The sequence below is a fragment of the Gobio gobio genome (genome assembly GCF_949357685.1).
Source record: "Gobio gobio genome assembly, chromosome: 22".
NCBI lineage: Eukaryota > Metazoa > Chordata > Actinopteri > Cypriniformes > Gobionidae > Gobio > Gobio gobio.
This window is the reverse complement of record NC_137118.1, coordinates 6,823,185-6,845,380: the sequence shown is the minus strand read 5'-3', so window position 1 is coordinate 6,845,380 and position 22,196 is coordinate 6,823,185. Positions and strand designations below refer to the sequence as shown.

Genomic DNA, 22,196 nt, shown 5'->3' with positions numbered 1-22,196 from the left:
TGTGACAAGATGATTGACAGGGCAGTTTAAATGCAAGTAACCAAGCGACAGAGCTGATGAAGTAGTGTCCCCCCAAAGCTTGCATACTCTTCTGCTACACACTCAAAAGTATACTTTTTCTTCACAAAAAGAGTACATACTTTTAGGTCGTAGTATAAGTAGGCAAACTGGGATGAAGCATGTCTTTATGAGTGAATCATTCAGTCAACTAAATATATTCATTACAAATGATTCATTCAGAAAAGTTACTAATGTGTGTTGCGTTGACAAGCACCGGTTGTGCTTGGACTCGGCGAAAAGAGTGAAAGAAACACAATCTAAAACACAACATTAAGGGCCCTATCATACACTGGCGCAATGCAACACCAGGCGCAATGCAAGTGTTTTTTTTGCTAGTTTCAGCACGACGCAGTTATCATTTTCACGTCCAGCGACACGTTGTTTAAATAGCAAATGCACTCACGCCCATGGGCGTGCTGGTCTGAAAACAACAGCGCCAGGGCCTGAAATTAACTTTTTTGACCACCAGCCACTTTTATTCTCCTCGACATTAAGCATTATGTTCACGTGCTTGTCCGGATTTGTGTGTGTGTGTGTGTGTGTGTAGCAAATATAATTTATTCTGAAGAAATAGCCTATTCTCAACAGTGTTCAATCTGCTTTGACATATTTAAATCTGCATATCTTTGATATTTTTACCTTTTATAAAGGGCATTTTTTCCCATAATCTTATTAAATATAGGCTATGCTTCAGCTTTCAGTTTATATTCTTAAATTTGATCTATAAATTAAATTAGAATAATAAGACACTGTAGGGCTGTTACCAATGAAATTATATAATTTACACTGAAAAATTACAACTGCATTAAAAAATGTTATGAGATTGTTTTAAATATTTTTGAATATACAAATAAGAAAAGTTTGAAAGACTGTTTAAACATGAAAGTGAACCACCACAGTAGGTGGCGGCAGGAGACCGTCTAAATGAGCGAGTCATTGAGTCGATTCGTTCAAACGGATGATTCGTTCAGTAATATTGATTACGCTAAATTAATGCAGAATCATTCTTGTATTTTTTTGATTCCCTAGTTTTTTGTTATTAATGTTTTAATCTGTCTAGTAAAATTCTCTTTCACTTGCCCCTTCAAAAATCCACTTGTCCCACAAACATTGTTCTTTAACTTGTAAGAATACACATTTAAGTGCTGTCAAGTTATTAACAAAATCAATATAAGTAATAATAACTCTTATAATACACATTTTTTATATGTGATATAGCCCTACAGCAGCTCCTATGTGAACACATCACACGCGGCTGTGTTGATGGCTGATTTAGTGACGTTCAGGAACGGTTAAACAAAACTAAATTAATATTATTATTACTGGTAAAGTTACCGCGTACCGAACATTTTCTCACCGCATACCCACTCCCAACATGCATATGGACACGCACACACATCTGTGCAACTGTCATTGTACTGTAGCCTACGTCAGCGTTGCATTATTATTTCGTCCCATCTCACCAACAATTTAATACTCGCACATCCAAACCTAGTCAGAGACGGGCATCATCTTTCCGATCGCATCCTCTCAAACTGCCCAATGAATCACTCAATTCTCATTGGCTATCTGCCAATGTGGCAGGTAGATTGACAGTGTTACCCGCCAATTGCAAAATTCACCCGCATTTGGCGCGTGGTCGGGTGTTGATTTCAGGCCCTGGACAGTGTCATTGACCAACAAAAACCTGGTCTAAAGTCAATGGCGCAGTATTTTTTGCGTTATCTAAAGGGCGTGTTAGTAATATTCACCTATATGCGGGTGCACAACATGCATACACTCTGCTCATTATACAGAGCCATGTAAATAGCGAATCCGCCATGGGGCAAGCGCAACTGGATTTTAAAGGGAATTAGGAGACGAGACTCGAATTGGTTTATTGCACGTTACGCCCAAAACACACCCATGACTCATTAAGAGAACAGGAGCAACCCTTTTGGACCATGCGGCGGGCCCTCCGGCCGTTTTTTCCGTCGTTAAACTAGCAAAAGTGGATTCGGAAATGCGCTGAGTGCACCTGCACCATGTGCTTAGTTCAGACCATGCGGGGCCCTAAAAAGGGCCCTAACTTCTTGTTCATCGAACTGTTGTAAAAACTGTTGTCACACTCACACTCTGGATATCCAAAAGAAGTGGAAACTGGTAAACTATGTATTTACAAAGACATTAGAGTAAGAATATCACACCATAGTACAGAGGTTTTCAAACCTGTCCTGGAGGACCCCCAGCCCTACACATTTTCTATGTCTCCCGTATTTGACACACCCACTTCAGGTCTTGCAGTCTCTAATAATAAGCTCATGAGTTGAATCAGGTGTGTTAGATGGGGGAGACATACAAAATGTGCAGTGCTGGGGGTCCTCTAGGACAGGTTTGAAAACCCCTGCCATAGTACACACAGAAACAGTTTGCATTCCACTGCGCTGCTTTTCCATTGTTTTATGTAAATGTGCACTAGACTGATGCGCTCGCGATTTTTGCAGTCTCATGCCAAAAGTGTTTTTTTTTGTTTTTGTTTATAAAGTGCATTTGTGTTTATTATAATTACACATCCTGTCTGAATAGTCCCTAATGTAACACATTAGGTGCGCTCCAATTTGCATACTTGCGCACTATTCTGTGGCATTGTTAGTATAAATAGTCTGCATAGTGTGTTCACGCTGAGAATTCCATGATGAAAAAGATGCATGACATAATGCATGTAATTAACAGAAAATGTGGAACGGAATGTTGGACACTTCATGCACTCAACTGGCAGCAGTAAGACGGGATAGCGAAACAACCTTATACAATTCACACATTAGATGGTTGAGCGCATAGTGCATAGCATACTGTAAGTGCATAGTTGTATCCCAACTGACATACTATACTAGATATTAGCTCAAATTCATGTACTTCTAACTCAGCTCACCAAAGCTGAAAAATGAAATAGGAAAGCCCATGTTTCTTCTTAATAGGTCTTTGCGCTATACACCATGTGCACGTATACTAAGCCAAGTGCACGCATGCCTCTATTACAGTAAATGATCTGTGCTGCCAGGTCTTGACATGAGAGAAATCCTTCTCACTTTTGGCAGTTTTCAGATTTTCATATAGCTTTATGGAGAGCAGCAGTGAGAAAAATCACACCGTATCCAAGCAAAATCCTATTATTAACTGTAAGAGTCTGATGCCAAAGGCCTTTTTTTCGTCCAGCTCCCAACCATAACCAGCAGCGGGAGAGGTGAAGGATGACTCCACTCTCACTCATCTGTGTGTTTGTTTTACTGAAGTTTCAAGGTCTTCTCAGCGGAGACTGTTTTTCTCTCCGTTCTCCCGTCTCATGCTGGTGAAAGGCCAGTAGTGTGCCTGGAATGGACAACACCCCACCACCCCCCTGCGTGACACCCGCAAAATAAATGTTCCCATGAGAAAAACATGCATACGCTCTGAGGTTTCCATTCTGCTGCTCTGTTGCCCATTAGTTGAACCGGGAGGAAGTCCTGTTTGAAAGCACACAGGAAGTGAGGATGGGCATGAGTGACAGTGTGAAGATGTTTTAATGGCTAGGGACCATTTAGCAACACAGACTTGGAGAACCGACTGACATGCCTCGTGCTCCTACACACTGGAACAGTTTCACACCTGTGGGAGTGTAAACCTTTTAGTGAGAGCTTGTGTGAGAGAAGTGTGAGACAGGCACCATTAGCACTGTGTGTGTCAGTCACGCTGGCCGAATATCTTGCTAGCGCGTCCAGGAGACGCATTCCTCCGTTCGGCTTTAGATCACAAGCGATGCGTGCAATTTATATTCTGAATTAAAGGATTATTTAAAATGTGTGTAAAATGAAATCTGTCAACATTCATTCGGCCTCATGTCGTTCCAAACCCGTATGTCTGGGTTTCATCCGAGGAACACACAAGGAGTTGTTTTGAATACACAGTACTGTTCACTTTTTTATGCAGTTATAATGGTGACTGAAGATTTAAAAAAGATGCAAAAGCATTGATAATGTACAATTCTACTTTCACATTTTTCCAAGTCTTCTGAAGCGTTGTATAAACAGATAATTTTAAGTTATTCACTGATAATCTTGTCCTCAAATGGGCTAATATCCGTCATGACCAGATAAAATTTGTGTGTTACAGTGAGGAAAATAAGTATTTGAACACCCTGCTATTTTGCAAGTTCTCCCACTTAGAAATCATGGAGGGGTCTGAAATTGTCATTGTAGGTGCATGTCCACTGTGAGAGACATATTGCAAATAATTATTTGAACACCTGAGAAAATCAATGTTAATATTTGGTACAGTAGCCTTTGTTTGCCATTACAGAGGTCAAACGTTTCCTGTAGTTTTTCACCAGGTTTGCACACACTGCAGGAGGGATTTTGGCCCACTCCTCCACACAGATCTTCTCTAGATCAGTCAGGTTTCTGGCCTGTTGCTGAGAAACACGGAGTTTGAGCTCCCTCCAAAGATTCTCTATTGGGTTTAGGTCTGGAGACTGGCTAGGCCATGCCAGAACCTTGATATGCTTCTTACAGAGCCACTCCTTGGTTATCCTGGCTGTGTGCTTCGGGTCATCGTCATGTTGGAAGACCCAGCCTCGACCCATCTTCAATGCTCTAACTGAGGGAAGGAGGTTGTTCCCCAAAATACATGGCCCCGGTCATCCTCTCCTTAATACAGTGCGGTCCCCCTGTCCCATGTGCAGAAAAACACCCCCAAAGCATGATGCTACCGCCCCCATGCTTCACAGTAGGGATGGTGTTCTTGGGATGGTACTCATCATTCTTCTTCCTCCAAACACGTTTAGTGGAATTATGACCAAAAAGTTCTATTTTGGTCTCATCTGACCACATGACTTTCTCCCATGACTCCCATGTCTGGATCATCCAAATGGTCATTGGCAAACTTAAGACGGTCCTGGACATGGGCTGGTTTAAGCAGGGGAACCTTCCGGGCTATGCATGATTTCAAACCATGACGTCTTAGTGTATTACCAACAGTAACCTTGGAAACGGTGGTCCCAGCCCTTTTCAGGTCATTGACCAGCTCCTCCTGTAGTTCTGGGCTGATTTCTCACCTTTCTTAGGATCATTGAGACCCCACGAGGTGAGATCTTGTATGGAGCCCCAGTCCGAGGGAGACTGACAGTCATGTTTAGCTTCTTCCATTTAGCTTCTTCGATTGCTCCAACAGTGAACCTTTTTTCACCAAGCTGCTTGGCAATTTCCCCGAAGCCCTTTCCAGCCTTGTGGAGGTGTAAAATTTTGTCTCTAGTGTCTTTGAAAAGCTCTTTGGTCTTGGCCATGTTAGTAGTTGGATTCTTACTGATTGTATGGGGTGGACAGGTGTCTTTATGCAGCTAACAACCTCAAACAGGTGCATCTAATTTAGGATAATAAATGGAGTGGAGGTGGACATTTTAAAGGCAGACTAACAGGTCTTTGAGGGTCAGAATTCTAGCTGATAGACAGGTGTTCAAATACTTATTTGCAGCTGTATCATACAAATAAATAGTTAAAAATCATATATTGTGATTTCTGGAGTTTTTTTTTTTTTAGATTATGTCTCTCACAGTGGACATGCACCTACGATGACAATTTCAGACCCCTCCATATATATATATATATATATATATATATATATATATATATATACACACACACACACACTACATAATAATTATACACAGTACACACATATATTATGCGAACACAAACTTTTGTTTGGATGTGACTTAATCGATTTGACAGCACTAAATAAAATATAAACTTTAAACAAACATTTTAAATATTGCCCTGGCAACAAACTAAAATAATAATAATAATAAAGTTAAGTATTAAAATTACTTTATCTAAAATTGAAACAAAAGTAAATTAAAGCTAAATAGAAATATTAAAACAACCAAAAACTAATATAAATGACAAAAGACACCAAAATAGTGCTATAATATTATATAAATAATACTAAAATAATAACTAACTTTTTGTAGCTTGACTTTCTATTGTTTATATTGAATATTGTTTTGTCATGTTGTAGCTGGACTTCATATAATTTATATTGAAAAGAGCGATTGTGATATTCCAACGCTATCTCACAACCAATTCGTACTTATTTAACAAGGTTGCTAATTCGTATGACCTCACTCGTACGAATTTGTAAGTTTTGTCTAAACCCCAGTGACGGGTAGGTTTAGGGCCAGGATTTGAGGTAGGTCCTTCGTACGAATTTGACAACATGTCAAATACGTACGATTTTCGTACAAATTAGCCACCTCATAAAATATGTATGAATTGTGAATTAAAGAATATATTGGTTGGATATTCTTTAAAAATTCCCCTTGCCTTTTATTTTCCAATAAAGAAAGAAAATCTTACCAATTTGAAATGACATGAGGTTGAATAAATGAAGACAGAACTTTCATTTTTTGGGTGAACCATCTTTTCCGATTTGTGAGATCTTTTCCATTTTACACATGGGAACTGCAGTCAAAATCCCTGCTGACAGAAACCCCGTGGGGCGAGGGTGGCGATAAAACTTTTTCTGAGGCTGTGCAGAACACTCATCTGATGTAATGGTGAATATGCAAGTTCTTCAGCGCACGCCACCTGCCATCTTCAGCTCCAAATCCACCCACGACGCTAAAGACATGCAAATGGTGCAATGTTCGCCTAATCTCATTTAGAAAGAAAAGGGTCTCTCTGAGGCCTAGGGGCAATTAGGCACAACGCAGAAGAAATGACAGCAGATGGTCTTGGGTTTACACCAGAGCCTTACCTGGCTGCCTTTTCCTCCGTTACACACTTCACAACATTAATTATGAGCTAAGACTACTGCCATGGAAATGCCCAAAACGCTGCTTTGCCAAATCCAACTTTCCAAAAGTTGACTGCAGACTCATGCATTCTAATAAGAACCAATCCCATTACAGATGCTTAAGACGACAGATGTAGTCTTAAAAAAATGCTTGAGTACAGTAACACCGAGTTAATTGAAGCCTGTGGACATATTCCTTCTTGCTTGAGCACGGTAACAGGCAGAGTTAATGAGGATGACCCCCTCCAGAGTAAGTCTGCTGTGGGCTTAGTTGGCTCCAGAATCTGCTGTGCCGATTAAACGCTTGGTCTTTTGCTATCAGACCTCCTTTTGTGTTGTTCACTCTCAGCACAGCCCTAATCCTGACTAAAAGCCCCGATTCTGCAGTAATCCAAGCCAGTGTGTGAAGACGTGACAGAGGAAGCCATTGATCTTTGAGTTTACCCAGGGAGTTAGATTAGTGACTTGTATTAAACCTTCCCTCCACTCACGGATGGCTGGTACTGTTGGCACACGGCGCTGCATTTATTACTATTAATGTGAAGTATTTGGTGATCTCATCACGTTTGGCTGTGTGTGAGTGTGTTGACTTGCGGGGAGAGTGAGGAAGGACTACTCAAGCGAGCAGGTTGAGTCATACACAGAGATAAGGGTGTAATCGGTATGCGCTGCAAAGTGGCACCACTGCCTGTACATTTGCCCACACGTTTATCAGCTAAATGGGGACTTCTCATGATTCTACGGTTTAGAATAAAGCTGATCCTGCTGTAATTACTACAGGCGAATCGTAACCCTAGTTCTGAAATAAATAGGGATGTACAAAATATGTCGGTACTATACCAGATGTAGGCTGAGATTTTTTTTTTTGAACAATGTTAAATTTAATGTTAACAAATATTCAATGAATGTTTATTTTTCATACTGAACATCATAATGTTGATACCTAAATGATTGATTTTATTATTTTTATTTATTTAGAAAAAATTGTTTTAAACTACTTAAGCTCTGGGACCATTTTTGGGGATTTCTGCCTAGATTTGGCCTACCCAAATTGAAAAGCTTCCCATACCCACATACAATGGTCTCTAAATACACAATTTGTGTCATTTTAAAAAGGAAACCCTTTGAAGTTTCATAGACCACTGCTAAAAGTGATAAACATGTGAGTCTATGTTGTCTGAGCTGTAATACAACCTCCCCACCCCCACCCCCAAATCAAGTTAAGTGTAAAGTGTAAGTGTAGACACTTTCAAAAATGAATTTATAACCAAATACATCTAAAAGTGCCTATTTTTTGGGGGGTGGGGGTTAAAGCTAAAGTTAAAGTTTAGGTGGTTAAAGCAATAAGCCCCAAGAAGCCGTGGTTTACAGTGAATTTAAAACAGCTAAGGGGCGTTGATAGGCACGATCCGGAGAGGAAAGCCTTCCTTTCACTGGAAAAAAATAGTCCCTGACCGCAGCAACAACAACAAAAGTTACATTATTACCCCATTAGATGGTGGCAAATACTGCAAATACTTAATGAGTGAGTTAGTCAGTGGCAAATACTTTTATATTGAAAGGACTGTGAAATTATTATTTTTTTAAATCAAGTAAAGCAGTTACAATTACTGAAATTACTGGCTTGAATTGATAAGGTAGAACCGACATTATCATCTGTCATTGCTTTGCTTTGGGAGCTGATGTTCCAAATATGGTAAGATGCGTGACATTTCCGTCAGACACATTAGATATTCGGGCCAATCACAATGCACTGGATCGCTGGCCAATCAGAGCACAACACACTTTTCTGAATGATGAGCTTTGAGAGATGAGACTTGTTAGCTCATTTTAATCTCTTATCTCATTTAGCTTTGCCTTGTTAGAGGCATGTTTGTTAAACCATTTTTTTAAGCTTTTGTTAAATCACATATTCAATTATATGCAGCACCTCAAGGCACATTGTTTTCTCCTTTAACTAGTGTTAATACTGTAGGCCAATCACTTATTTCATTGGGCCTAATGTGGTAAAAAAAACAAAAAAAAAACAATGTTAAATGACTAAGAGTTGTTATTTTGTTTCAAGTATTAAAAGGGACTTTTGTACTACTGCTTTATTTCGAGACCTGTTGCCCTGTTGATTACAATAAATAGGTCTAAAAATTATGCTTATTGTGTTTGACTGTTCAGTACTGTTCATATTTACATTTAAAAAGCAGACATAAAAGTAACTTAAAAAGCTACTTTCCCTAGTAACTAATTACTTTTGATATACAGTAATTGGTAAAGTAATTCAATTACTTTTAAAAGAAGTAACTAGTAACTGTAACTAATTACTAATTTTCAGTAACTTGCCCAACAATGCATAGGACTGACCTGAAGGAATATGCTAAATCTGAATGCAGGTAATTCATTCGGTCACTCAATCTCTCTCACAATACTCTTCAAGCTTCAATGAGCAGTATCAATTGAGAACTAGGGATGGGGAGTCGACTCCAAAAGAGTTGATTCCTCAACTCTGAATAGCCTCTGAGTCGGGGTCGACTCCAGCACAGGAATCGACTCTCAGTGTCGACTCTGTTGATGTGTCGGAAATCGCTCACTTGTTTACTGATTCTCTAATCCCTATATAGTTCATGGCAGTTGAGTGCACTATAATTAAACGAGCAATTCAGACACTGACGTAATACACCGCGTCAGAGAGCTGTCGCAGAAACTTTGTCACACACATTTATTTGAGTGCTTACTTTAGAAATAGAAAACAGTCACAGCGGCTTTAGTTTGTAATTATACATAGGCTTCCTCCATGCTAGCTTTAGTTTAATTGATGGTATATTAATGCAATAAATATAGATTTGGTTTTCCATGGTTAACCTTGTGTTCATAATAATTAAACTAACCATAAATCATAAAAAAGCTCTTTTCTGTGACTCTTTTTTCTCTGTAAAATTAGGTATCGATAAAATGATCACGCTAAAAGTGTGCGGTTTTAACCATAGATATGTATACGTAGATGCCCTATTCGACCTCTCCAAGCACGTCGACGCGCCGCCATTTTAGAACGGTCAACACGCGTCAACACTTCAGATGCTGTCAATCATCACTCGCATAAAAAACAACAGCCTCTGTAAAGCCCAGCGCGATTTAAATTCCAGAAGAAATTGGATCACCTTTCACAGGTGACAATGTGTTGGTTCGTGTTTTCATATTTTAAATAAATGTATAATAATTTATCATTTTGACTCATAATTTATAATTTTCCTATAATTTTAATGGTTTAAAATTGTGTTGATAATTTTATGACGGTTTTTTTAGGATGATTTTTGAGAATTTAAGCTTTCAGATAATACCCATGATGATTACTTAAAACATGGGTTGAATAAATAGGCTATATTGATGTTTATTAAACACATTACTAGCTAATTTATTACTATTTTTATAATTTATTTACTTTGATAGCTGACTGGTTGATGGTTTATAATGAGTTCACTGCGTTCATTAAAAGCTGAGCAATGTGTCTGTAGAGTTCTCTGATCTTCAATATTAAGGATATTAAGAAACTGTAAAGATCTTTAACCAATATTTTTTTGAATATGCAGAATTATCTACCATTAATAATAAACGAAATCCTAACAGTCTATTGATGTATAGATATTCATTTCATACATGCTTGTGTATAATGACGGTTGCAGACGCACAGGCAACATTTGAATATTCACAAAGCGCGTTCACGCTTTGACCGTTCGAAAATGGCGGACGGCTAACGTATAGCGGCCCATAGAAACAGTCACTAATGGGGATATCTACGTATACATATCTATGGTTTTAACAAAGGGATTTTAAGGCTTTGTGTCAGGGGGAAATAATTTAAGCGTGTAACAACTGCAATTTTGTCTTATTTCTGACCCTGTTTTGATATAAAGTAAGTCGAGGAGTCGATTCCATAGACTCCTACAGTGGGAGTCGGGAATCGGAGTCGACTCCAAAAAACCTGGAATCGAACACCCCTACTGAGAACAAACATATGTTTACGTTGCTAAGAGTGGTTGCTAAGGGTGTTGTGCAGTGATACACAGAACTGTTGGGTGAAGCCGACATAGCAGTGTCAATTTTCAGCATATCTGCCAGAATTCATCTTCAGCATCATCCAGAATTTTTGTATTGTGCATCCCTAAAAATAACCTTTTTTTTCTTAAAAAACCACCCCAAAAAACAAAACTTGCCTAGAACAACAAAAACTTAAAAGACACGCAATACATTTGCTGTTCTATCATGACAAATGGTGATCCTCTCCATTACAGACCTTTCAGGAACTCAGAGTATGTCTAGCACTGACCCCTGAGAGGCTATAGTTAAAGTCAGAGATTTCGACACAGCAATAAGGACAATGGGAATGAAGGGTATGAAAAACAGCATTCAGGGGTTACATTTTTCCCCTTGTTTTTCACATTTGATGCTGTCATTGTAGCTAGAAATGAATAACCAACCACACACACACACACTCTAAAAAAAAAAGGTTCTATATTGCACCAAAAATGGTTCTTGGCTCGTAATCATAGGGGAACCTTTTTTAGTGCTATATAGCACCAATTTTGGTGCTTCAGTGGTTCTTCAGCGGTTCTTCAGAGGTTCTTCAGCGGTTCTTCAGAGGTTCTTCACCGGTTCTTTGACTAAGGTGCTATATAGCACCTCTGAAGAACCGCTGAAGAACCACTGAAGCACCAAAATTGGTGCTATATAGCACTAAAAAAGGTTCCCCTATGATTACGAGCCTTTTTTTTTAGAGTGCACACACACACGTATATTATATAAACACATATTCATATAATATACATGTGTGTGGTTATTATATAAATAATATAATATATTTTGTATATGATTTATACCCAACAGGTGAGAGAGAAGAGAACATCCCAACCCCCTGCTGAAGTCCTTCAGGCCCCGACTTGGCGCACCTTGAGAACCCACAGATCAAAGGTCGAGGGGTCGGATAAACAGTCCTAGCAGCAGGAGTCACGGGTGAGGCCAGCAGGAGATAGCTGATACTTTTTTGCCTCGCTGGTCAGAGCCACAGCAGGGTCTCCCGGAGCCGCTCAACGCAGCAGCTGCTTTAGTCATCATTATTGTTTGCTAGCTCCTATTCTCTTCAAGTTGAGGAATCTGCTGGACTGATTTACCGTGTTGTACTGCACATGCCCACAAGCTCTGGAGTGCAGTTGTTACCCCGACAACCTGAGGGCCTGGCTATTTTTATTTTCCTTTCGGACAAGACAAAAAGCCAGAGATCTGATCACTTATCAGCTATCACTACAGAGTTATTACTTTTCTGTGAGAGTGATAGAAGTGAACTTCGGTGAAGGACATGTTCATTTTTAAACACTATAAAAATGTTATTCAAAAAAAAAAGAAAAAAGAAAAAGCATCACATAACAAGGCCTGTCAGCATTGAGACAGTTCCATTGGATACTGTTGCTAAGATATTGCTCTGTTGCCATACACAGCCAGATAATAAAATCTTGGCTTCTTACTACAGGATAACAGCAGATAATGGTTCTAGATGGTATCCGGAACACAACAGCAGTTGGTTCGATAAAATTGCCTGTTCCCTCAATCACACTAATACCGTTACAGTCTAAGTGGAGTAAGTGAGTGTGTTTTAGCTTAAAGTCTTAAAGGAAAGGACGAGCACAACAGCATATTCCCATTTACACATTCCATTAGCTTACCAAGCCATCACTCACAGTACTACACCTGAGTACTGAAAAATGGCCCTCGAAAGAGGTCATGATCCTTTGTTCCAGCATGGATCACCTCTCTGCCGCTGAGATTACTACTTGACTAAAAAGAGCTATTTTTATGGGCACACACACATACACACGGTCTGATTATCATGAAATCTTTAACAAAGCAGGGTTTCAGCCCTCGAGAGGGACTGGCTGACTTAAAAGGTGTGGAACCATCTCGTCTGGATTTGGACTGGGGAGGACGGAAGCATCAAATACGTGGCTTCTAAATACAGCATGTGTGAAATGCTCTCTAATTAAGATCTAAGAGAGATTACTGCATTAATTCCAAAGGGAAAGCCCTGTCGAGGAAGAATTAAGACACACCCCTCCTTGTAATTTTGGGTCTTGGCGCCAACTTCTAGAATGTGAGGTGAATGAGTCAAGTAGTCATTAGTGAGTGAGGCTTGCTCAAGTCCAATATCAGACCCTTCCTGAAATGTCACAATCCCCATTATCTGACTAATCTTAGTCAATGGCTAATGGGGAAAGTTATCAACTCTTAAAATACAGTACAGTCGTCTCGTCTTGCGAGTGGACCACCCACTGGTTTCCTCAGCCGCATAGGCACACCCTGCCAAGTTGAGCTCCTATGGAGCATTTTTTTAAGGAAAGGAGGAGCTGTGTCTGCCCGCTCTAGGCTTATCAGAGAGTATTTGAGAGTGCTTTCATACTGGCAGTTAAGTTCAAAACAGGGCACGGTTCGCAAGAAAAATTGGTTTTGTGAAAGCGGTCATGCGGACCCACGAGCGCACAGGATCCTGGACCCGAGACTGCCTGTAGGAGGTGGTCTGAGTTCAGTTGTACAGGAACTGTGGTGTGATTCGCGTGAATTAGGCCGTGTTGGGCTGATAGACGATGCCATTGTCCATTGCCAATGGCTGACAGACATCACCATGTTGAGCCGGCATCGTGATTTCCCCGCCACTTTAACGGAGCTTAACGCTCAAACGCAACCCCCCGATGTCATTGTCCAGTGCAATGTTTCACTGTAGACATGTGCATACGTTTTAGCCCATGACGAGTTCATTAGTTCAATTGATGAATCCGTACGTAGTGTTTACATGAACGCTAAATAAAGTGATCGGGTTGATGTGCGCGTTTATGTGTCACAGCGTTTACATGAAGGCTTTTCAGTCCGATTGAGCTGTCAATCCGATTACTAATGGATTATTTGGTTGCATGTAAATGTAGCCATTGTAACACAGATGTTTGCTTTTGTAAGTAAAGGAGGGATAAGTGAAAATGTGGTAGTAAACATTGCCAGAAGTGCTGTTGATTGATCTTAACTTGTAATGAACCCGGATTCCTTTTATCTAAATTGACTGTGGTAAAGGGTGAAAGTGCTTCTTGCTTCTAAAATATGACTGAACGGACACAAACGCCCTCCCAAGGGAGGCCAAATCTCTGCTTTTGTCTGTTTGCAAGCAAGAAAGTGAAAGAGAGTGTGGTGGTGTGTTTGACCTCCCTGTGGGCCAGGCTTCTGAAACAGAAGCCGCGTTGATCTCAAAGCTCTCTTAAAGAGCAAGTGTTTGTCATTAGGAGGAACTCTGTTCCTGTTAGTCCTCAGAGATCACATCAAAACCCCCATTCACCTTGAAACACCCCTATCCCTCAGCATGAGGACCAAATGCTGATAACCCTGACAGGATTAAAACCAGGCAGACAGAAACAATCCTCAGTCTTCTCAGACTTACCGACCCGGGGAAGGTCATCGTTAGAAATCAACCACAAGAGATGAAACCGGTTGAGAGCTTGTTGAACGAAGTTCTGCTATAAGATCACTGTTTATCTTTTTAGGCAGGATTAGCATTCATATTAACTACAGGAAGTTCTCAGCAGCTTGAGTATCGACAGATTACATTAATATAGTTTTTATAGCATTCCGTCATAGCATTCATGCGATTTGAGTAGAACCATACAGAATCTAAACGTTTTTTTCTGCACTGATTTTCTATATTTACAAAAATAAATATTGAAATATTTATTGAACATTGGTGTTTTTGTAATATTGATTGCATCGTGCCTAAAAGTATGGAGGAGTGGCACTTAAAAATTAAGCAAATAAATCAAATGTAAATAAATCAATTATTTTTTCAATTTAAATATTTACATAAATAGACGCAATGTTTAAAATGTAATTAAATGTTACAAATAATAAATTGACATTTCACTGGCAGCCGTGCTGTATTTTAGGGATGCACGATTTAAAATCTAAATGTTATTGATTGCTCTCAGATGTGAACTGTATGATGGCAATTTTAAATTGACAGATGGATAAAGAAAAGCAAATTAATTAAAAAAAGAAAATTGGCCAATGCGGTGTAAAACTAAAACAAAATCCTTAGACATTTGCTGTTTTTAATCTAATTGCCAAATGCTTTTCCCAAACTCTTTTAACATCAATTAAATACACAGATATATACAAGTCTATTTATTTGTCAATTAGAAAAGTATTTATTTAATTTACAAGTTTTGAACTTATACATTTATAACTAGGGATGCACCAAATCCAGATTTTTGGGGTTCGGCCGAATACCGAATCCACTGGTTTAGATTCTGCCGAATCTGAAACCGAATCTTACTCCCATCCTCAGTCCATAATCACTGTAAACACATTAATGAAGTAAACAACGTCCACAGCAGTGTATTTGCTTATATTGACGTTTTGTTTGTTTTTTTAAATAACGCTTTTTTTTGTTTGTTTCATTTTGTAATCTTAATTTGGTAATGATTTAAGTGAAAAATATTTAGTGTAGGCCTATTTATTGTATTATTTTAATTTATATTTTATCTGTTCTGTATGCTGCTGTTTGCACGCAAAATAAACCAGTGAAAAAAGTGTCTTTTTAACGGGTCGCAGACACTCGTCAATCGTATTTTAATTGAATGCCAATTCAATATTATAATCTTATCAGTTAACTGTTAATAATCGGATAATGAGCAGCGGTTGTCGGTTGGGAAAATTAACCAAAATGAGCATCCCTACAGCAGTGTATTTTTTATTTAAATTAGGAATAGGTAATATTATGCCAGGATGACTGTCCTTCCTTTGCCGTACCTGAAGTTGCTACATTTTGGCTGCTGTCTGTAGATTCCTTCGTGCACAACTCGTATTCTTTCGGATGTTTCATACGCAAATGTTTTAACAGTGGCTATTGTTTAGAGTCCTTGCCACCACGAGATAAATCGACATTGCAAATTGAACATGTTGCTTGACTTGAAATCGCCTTCTTTTGACTGAAAGTACTGCCAAACAACGTGTTTTCTGTTCACAAGTTCCATTTTCACTTTCTCACAAGCCTACTGGATTCGAACAGTCCACCTAGTAAACACCTTCCCATAATCAACGGTGGCGTCATTATGTCGACCAGTATAGCACGCGTATTGCAATAGGGTTTGGTGGAAAAAAATTCTAAGGTTCAGCAGAAACCAAACCCCGTCAAAAAGCCCAATATTCGGCCGAATCCGAACCCAAATCCTGAATTCGGTGCATCCCTATTTATAACTGACTCCATTTTGTTTTTAAGTGGCACTCTAGTCTTCCATATAAGAAGTCTTTCATGATTTTTCATGGTGTAGGATTTTGTCACTCTGTCTGTGACATTCTGCAGGTCTTGCTTTTTCAACGACCAATGAATGGAGTTAATACAGAGACTAATCAGTTCTAAACATGAGTCACCAACATAGAATCAAAACAAAGTTTTGTCACGCAGGAAATGAGAATGACCAAACAATCTTAGATGAGTCACTGTATCTGAAAAGGCCATGCATGATAGAAAAACTGAGCTGGCAACGGACTGTATGACACTTGAAGTGTGCCTGGGGGTGAAAGACTGAAATGTTGGAGAACTCTGACCTGCAGAGGGCATCACAGAATGTCAACTCTAGACATGGTTTGACAGAGGAACCTTTGAGACGCATGAAAGGTCCATTGAGGGCTGTCAGAGTTGAGTTTAGATGGGAATGATGGCAACAAGGGAGAGGGCTGGTGTCGTGGCTCATATCAGCGCGCTCTCGTTCTTACATTTCACCCGTTTCGCCAAACAGCCTTGGCAGCAGGCCATTGGGGCCAAAGAAGGGGGGCAGGTGTATGTGACGGTGGCCACAGAGGGCCCTGTGTTGGGCTCACTATCAGCAAGGGAGTACTTTGAGAGATAGGTAAGTCAAGGGCCGAGGTCACCATGTCTCTGGGAGTCTCAGATAAAGCCCTGGGGGAGTTGTTATAGGGAGGCTCTGGAAAAGGTTAGCAGGCTCTTTCCAGGCAGTTTGCAGCCCACACGGGCCTGTCGATGCCTTATCAGGCCCGCCGTTCCGGAATCATCCATCCACTCACACCAGCTTAGATAAAGCCAAGACGGAGCTGTATGGGACACCGCAGACCCATGACAACAAACGGACCAGGGGACAGCAACAATCCTAAGAGAGGTGCCAGGAATAGAGGACAGAAAATAGCCACTGTACTTAAGCCAGCTGAGATTATATCTCTAAAACTCTCCTGTTCAATCAACAGCCAAAAACTCCTTAAATCAAACCTTCTTAAGCCTTAAACTTCAATCAAACCTTCTTAGTTATGGTTAGCTAATCTTAAATCAAACAACTACAACATGGCCAGACTGTGTAGTAGCATTCATTCTGGCCTAGAACCAGTTGACCAGGTTTTGGTGGGCTTACATTTTTCATAATTCGTAATTTCTTATTCCCTTTGAAGAATGTTTGATACAGCCAGACACATCTAGACAGATGTCTTTAACCACTGTCCTAAAACACTGTTTAAAAACAGTTTATTTAGTCAATTTATTCACTTAGGCAAGCTGCCAACTTGTACATTTTGAAAATATGTAGTTTTGCACATCCCTAAATCGAACCAATGGCCTTGGCATTGCTAGAATCATGATTTATTTGTGCTACATGAATGTTAATTTCAGGAAGGATTAGTTTGTCCTCATAAGCAAACTTTGTTTCCAGGCAAACTGGCTCCTCCCTATACTCCTGGAAGCATAGCAGTCAACCAGATTTAAACTGGCGATTTTTGTGCGCAATATGCATTAGATGGTAAACCGAAAAACTTGAGACTTTTAAACACCATGCAACAATATCTAGCAGACAATGTTAACATCTCTTCCAGGACAGCACAGAGGGAAAGTACTGGCTGGAAGAACTTTGATGTCAAGATTAATGAATTACTTTGTTCTGAGGAACACTTTTGCGTGTGTGTGTGGGTGTGGGTGTGGGTGTGTATAAAGGATGTGAGTTAATGACAAGTTAGTTTATCTTCTTCCCACTCTGAAATTACTCTTGGGCTGCGCAGAGGTGGATCTTCATATAATTAAAATATGCTAATGCCGTCCATACATTTATGTCTAACAAGTTTCAGTCAATTAAAGGAGCGAACAGCAGACCACAGTGATAATTCACAACCAATCACAAAGAGGTGATGATGTAAACAAATGAGGGCCATTTAGTTTCGTGAAAGTTCTATGAGGTTCTACTTCACTAGTTCTACTCAGGTCCTGAAGCTGTACGAGAAATTGGAGGAAGTAATTTCCAAAGCTACATGAGCGTTTGATTGTGTTTGTCCAAACACTCATTATTTTCACACTTCGTTTTTTCCCCCCCTTATCTTTAAGACATTCACTCAAACTCCATTCACTCCTCCAGAATAACACTCATCACTGCATTAGTCACACAAACACCGTCTTTTGCCTGGAGACCCGATTCACTGTCTAGGCCAAAGCCATTTGCGTGTCGTTATAATCAATCATTAGACTGTGAGGGGACTGTTCTAATGGAAAAGACAAGCAAACAAACAAACAGAGTAAGAATTGAATACGAATCTCAGTATCCTATTACGTACAGAACAGCCGTGTAAGAGAATCTCACAAAAGCTTAATGTTTGTTAGTGATTAACATTTGACATTTGAGACCACCGTTTCCGCCAGAAAACACAAAGCCGATCTCGTCGGCCTGATACCCGTTAAGCTTGTGTGGTTTAGTAGCTAATCCAGCTGTTACAAAACCCAGAGATGGATGAGACTCTGATTAGGGTGACGGATCAGAGGAGATATATTTGGACCATTGTGAATACCCAGAGGAAGAGAGACGACAGGAGCCACTTTCGTCTCTTCCGTGTGGCGTGGATATAATTGGCAGAAACGCTCACTAGTTAGGTCTGAGTGAGAACTTAGAAGGTGTAAATTACCAGTGAGCATAGTGGGACTTCTAAATCAAAGGCTGTGGTTTCTCGAGCTTCAAAACCGAGGCTGCCGAGACTGTATGTCTAAGATGGATATCAGAACTCTCTGCAGACAGGGGTCGGAGGTCGGAGGTCGGAGAAAGAGAAACTTCAGAGGCTGCCCATAAAATTTACTCTGTCTGTAACATCAGAGGGTAGATATGCACATTGCTTGTCTATATAAATTCTTAAAGAGCAGTGCCGCCTCTCCTTTTACACCTCCTCCTGGATGGATTCTCTATCTAATTTACATGTCTGAGTTTTGGCCCATTGTGAATTAAACAGACTGTTAAAAGGAATATTCAGGGTTCAATACAAGTCAAGCTCATTTGACAGTTTTTGTGGCTTAACGTTGATTACCAAAAAGACTCTTCAACAGCAAGGTACTTCAACTATCAGAGGCGTCATGCCCATGCACATTTTGAACCAAATGGATTTGAATGCAGCTTCCAAAAGACAAAGAATAAAAGCCTGTTTTACATTTGATAATTAACCATTTGAAGTGTAGGATGATCACACCATTGTGATTAAAATGCTCAGTGCGTCACAAGATCAAAACTGCTAAATTCCAATCTGTGTTTGTGCTTTGGCTGGCGCTGAGCCAGAGTCGGACGCGTTCAGTGCCAGCCAAAAGAGCAAACCAGTGTTGCCAAAGGGCTACGGTTATGCTTCTGTCGCAGGTTTTCTTTTTCACGGGTTGATTTCCACCCCCGTACCTATGATTTCGTCACTCCAACACCCCCAAAACACCCCTCACGACATACAAATGAAATGGAGAATTCGGCCACCCGATGGAGAAGATCGCACTGGGCTATTTTTTGGTTACTTTTGACTGGCCATTGGGCTACTTTTGTTGCACAGACCTGTCAACACTGGAGCGAACACAGAATAGAAAAAGGTTTTGCCTTCTTTTGAATCGATTTTTACAGATCGACCGAAATATGAACTTCAAAGAACAGCCTATGATGCACAAAATGAACGAACGCCGAGAAGAGGTGCAGTTTGACTTGTGATGTCACTGTCGGTGCTTAAATATGCTTTAAAATCTTTTGTTTCTATAGGCTACAGAATACGTGAACAGCAAATGGTTTAATAATGTATATAATAATTAATACCTTAGCTAAGTGCATGACACCCCTGCTTACAGTGAATTGGGCCAGTTTTTGGAGGATTTAAAGGGTCATGAACTGGCTTTTTTATACTGTTGTCAGAGGTCAACTTATGACGTTTGCGTGGTTTTTACATTCAAAAACATCATAATGGATAAAGTAAGCTATTTTCTTTTTTTTTTTTGCCTAGCTCCTGAAATGCTCGGTTTTTATGGGGATTGAAGACTTGGAAGTAAACACTCATTGCTATGATTGGATAACGGTGGACGAGGCTACAGAATTAGGAGTTGGCCTTCTTCTGTTGAGGCGGTGTTTCACTGCTCTCTAATGTCACAGGGAGGCAAATTCTCAGATCCCTCGTTTGATGAGCCAATAAAAGCTTTTATTTGACTAACAAGGACGTTTTCTTTTCTGAAAACGTACAGGATATTCTTATTACGATGACCTTTTATATATCAAAAGCTCAAGTAAAAGTTGATTTCACAATTCATGACCCCTTTAAATGCAGAAATGGGAAGCTTATGATTTTATACGAAAAACTTACATTAATTCTTGTTAAACTTGTATTATTTGAGTTGTAAAATTGTTTAAATTGCCATTTTTATATTTTTTTTAAGGGTTTTTTTGTGTTTATGGCGTGTATAAGTTGTAAAACTGTACAAAAAATGTTCTTTCACACTAAAATCATGTTTACATTCAATATGATTACGTCCTATGGCTGTAACTGAAACAACTTGAAACTTGGTCCCATTCACTTTCACTGTAAGTGGCTCACTGTAACAAAATTTTGCTTGTTTTTAAAGAACAGGAGAATAGAATGGACGAGGGGAAATTCATTTTTGTGGTAACCAACACTATGTCACAACAAGTGCTGTCGATAATACAATCCAGTATATTCCTTTAAGTGAAAGATGTGCCAACTGCTCTCTTGGCTTTGTCTATCTTTTTGACTGTCATTGCTGGTGGTGCTTGTTGAAGCTCAAATTCATTTCACCAAGCAGAAAAAAAGCTTTGAGGAAATGCATTTTGTTTGCCCGGGTAACAGGTTTCATTTAAGGAGGCGCACACAATCACTAAGACAGACAGAGAAAGCATTAGTACACCAAGCACATCCTCTGTGTGAGCGATAAAGCTGCTGCCAAGGAAGACTGCTTTCCTCCTATGCTTAGAGAAGACGTCCATGTGAGTGTTTGGCTTTGTGTTCGGGACATATATGAGGAAATCGTAGACCTATGTAGAATGACGCATCACTGTTGCAATTTTGCGATTACTGTAAAAGCAATGTGGCACGGGCGGCCCCTCAATGAAAGAGCAGAGAACAAAGCAAACACATCACATATTGTATACAGCCATTCAGCCGAGAGTGGCAAACAAGGACCTGCGGTTAATCTGAAAAGATTTCTCTGAGAGTCTCTATATTGAAGAACATCCATATTTAATCACAGTATCTGGAGTAAAACATCTTGCCGTCTGTGAATCATACACTTGCTTTATTACCGTATTTGCTAGAAACGTCTCGCCGCTGGCGACGGGAGGATGGAAAACGGAATGATTTTGTAATGGCTTCTGGCACATCCATTATTCAATATGAAATACCTTGAAAGTTTATTTTACTCTGCTCCGTCTCGCACTTCGAGCTGCCATTTCATATGCGGCTAAATTGATTCAGCGGTGTTGTGTGGGGTGAACCGTTCCGACCAATTTATCATGCAAAAAGTAAGCCTGAGTAACAGAGGACGTTGGGAAAGGAAGATACAAAGGCGATTGTGTAGGCACACGCTGATTGGTTTTTAAACAGGTTCTCCAGTCAGATAAGACGGCCATTAATGGCCACAGACTCAAGATCTTCAGAATTGACTGAAGCTTCTTTGAAATCAGTATCCTGACACTTTTAATCGATACCGGCTCTGTCTTTAACGAACAGTTGGAAGGACTAATCCAACAACAAAGTGATTCAGAAGGTTTTTCGAAACCAAAGTTTTCTAAATCAAATAATGCAAAAACAAAGATCAAAATATGTTGAGGAACTTGCAGGTCTGATAATTATTGTTCCACAGTTTTTATTTGGGTGCAGAATGATGGAATGTCGAGCATCGGGTAATGCAAAGACCGACTGAAACCGTGGGAGAGAGAGAGAGAGAGAAAGCATGAGAATGATGGGGAAGAAGAAAAAACACAATAGCTCAAAATTGAGGCAGTGCAAGGGGAGTGTTGGTGGCAGGAAGA

General features: G+C 39.8%; 1 protein-coding gene across 1 annotated transcript in view; it reads right to left on the bottom strand.

Moving 5' to 3' along the window:
- Positions 1-22,196, bottom strand: part of alcama (activated leukocyte cell adhesion molecule a) — a 130,275-nt gene that overhangs the window by 85,537 nt on the left and 22,542 nt on the right.